The sequence below is a fragment of the Balearica regulorum genome, chromosome 3, assembly GCF_011004875.1.
Source record: "Balearica regulorum gibbericeps isolate bBalReg1 chromosome 3, bBalReg1.pri, whole genome shotgun sequence".
In the NCBI taxonomy this organism is placed as follows: Eukaryota; Metazoa; Chordata; class Aves; order Gruiformes; family Gruidae; genus Balearica; species Balearica regulorum.
Window position 1 is genome coordinate 97,814,570 of NC_046186.1, and position 2,464 is coordinate 97,817,033.

Genomic DNA, 2,464 nt, shown 5'->3' on the forward strand with positions numbered 1-2,464 from the left:
CCTCTGGGCCCTGCAGGTGGAAATAAACATAGAAATTCAAGTCACCTCTTCACAAGATCCAAGCACGTTCATTTATTGCTGAGTTTACCAGGATCAAGGGCGTTCTGTGCCTTTAGGAAGCTCTGACAAGTCCTAAGACTGTCTTTGGAAGAAGCAGGAAGAGAGAGGGAAAGACAACCCCTTTCCTTTCCAGGAAAAAATGAAGGGAGACGTCAAGACATCCTTGAATGTAAGTACAGATGGCCTCAGAGCAAGTACAGACTGAGATCCTGATATACTAGCATGATATTCATTTCACAAAAATGGCTCTTTGAATAAAGAATAAAAGTTGTGGCAAGGTAAATGCCATCGTACTGTAGCGATAAGATACCTTGCTGTGACTTTTCAGTATCTCGTCATTCTTCAGAGCTGGCAGAGTAGTCAGTCCCTGTATAATACTGTATGTGATGATCTTTTACCCATGTTCTGATGTTAAGTAAATGGTTAATCAGCTGAAAAAATAACAAAGACATAAAACCAGCTTGTCGTAAGTCTCCTTGAATCGACTCCTGAAAAAGTGCTGAAAAACAATACTTTTGCATGTATCCTTTTGAAGTATAATTTGCTTGGAAGATATGCAGAAAATGCATATTTTTGATTAAAAGGGAAATATATATGGACTGTGCCCAGGGTATCAGTCCATGGCTTCCTGGTTTTTTGCTTCTTCCTCCTGTCTCACATCCTTTTCGCTCTTCACCCTGAGTCAGATTCTCAGGAATAAAACGGCATTGCTAGCCTCTGAACTACAGCAGTTTATGAAGGTGAGGGCCTGCCTTCTGTCTTCATTGTCTTTTATACCGTATTGTTAATCATGCTAGTGTTTGAAGTTAAATTTTCAAATCAATATTACTATACCAGTGTGAAACTGAATCTTAAGTGAAAGAAATAAAAATGCCTGTGCTTATTAGAAGTAGACACATTTTTCATTGAGAAACATTTTCCCCATTTTCTGAATTTATTAATAAATCTTATTTTCTTTATTCATTGTTTCTCTGGGAAACCATCAGGAAATATTGAAAGGACTGTGATTGTGAAAAATATCTGCGACTACGTTTCTAAGTCCTTGGTATGTGAGGATCACATACATTTATCAAATCCTTATGAACTAGAAAGGTAATAACATTTTTGCTAGGATTGAGATAATGCTTTACTTTTTTCTCTGTGAAACTAAAAATTATTTCCATCATACACTTCTCCATCAATAGGGCATGCAGGTAAACAATTATCAAAATTACTATGTAGTGTTGCTCTTTCACACGGTCCTCACTATAATTAAAAACTCCATCTAATCCTGCTTTGGGAAGAAGGTTTGAGTGCATATACCCCCCCGCACACACGAAAGGAGGAAATCTATGGGAAGGCTCCCTATGTCTGTACTTGTTTCTAGCCTCCCTCTACACAAACACTCGAGGAAGGAGGCAATAGATGCAAAGGCTCCGTATTTATGTGCTTGTTTGTAGCCTCCCCATTTCTTTCAGAAGACTGAAAATACTGTTCAGGAGACCTTTTGTGCTGCAATGGATTGCTGGCCCATCCCTTGGAAAAGGGCATTTATTGAGGCAGACAGTATGGCAAATTAATATGGTTTATTATGCATATTCAGGAACACAAGTTCATGGATTCCAGTGGGATTTCTAGCCCTCCCTATGTGCCCAGCCCATCCACAAAAGGCCACCTGGAGGGATGAATAGGGACGTGAGGTGTACAGTGGAGTTGGCCTTCTGTCCTTCTGTGCCTGCGGGGTTAAGGCTCTTGTTTACCTCTGGAAACAGAGGAAATGATTTGCCATTAATGAATAAACTGCCTCTGTTGTTGTTTATACTTGTCTTCTTTTTCTTGTATGAGCAAAGCAAAAAGACTTAAAATCCAGGTATGAATAGTAACTGTATGTATTTATTCTATTTCTTTTTTTAACTTGCTCTCTTCTCCTTAATCAGGTCCAGTTCTACAGCCCAGATCCTACCAAAGCCTGATGCTAGATCTGTGGTGGCCAAGAGAGTCTCACAGAGCAAGGGCCACTCATCTCCAGTGGAGCTGTGGAAAATACTTGCAGTGAAACCTCCTGATGGCTTTTCCTGCTTATCATTTTCCTCTTTGTTGGGGTTTTTCCCTGTGTATGGTTTCGTATTTCTGTTTAGATGTGTCTGTGTCTGAATAAATGGTAATCGATGAACCCAATCTGCATGCAAAAATGGCTTGTGTCTTGAAAATATGTGAAAATTTATATTTTCAATTTATCCTTTCCATAGAAATTACAAAAAAACCCAAAAAAACCAAAAAACAAAAACAAAGCTTGGGCTGTGGAGATGACAGTAAATGCAACAGAAATACTGTTAAGAAAAATACACAGAACAAAGGAGCTTTTCTCCAGTTAAGTGTCTTTGTGGGTATCCCTCACTGCATTTCCCATTCTATGCTATCCAAA

At 39.0% G+C, this 2,464-nt stretch overlaps 1 long non-coding RNA gene across 1 annotated transcript; it reads left to right on the forward strand.

The window, feature by feature from the left end:
• Positions 1 to 249: 249 nt before the first annotated feature.
• On the forward strand, positions 250 to 2,217 carry LOC142601308 (uncharacterized). The gene is made up of 2 exons (XR_012834911.1): positions 250 to 1,605; positions 1,977 to 2,217. It is a non-coding gene; the product is annotated as an uncharacterized LOC142601308 (long non-coding RNA).
• The last annotated feature ends 247 nt before the right edge of the window (positions 2,218 to 2,464 follow it).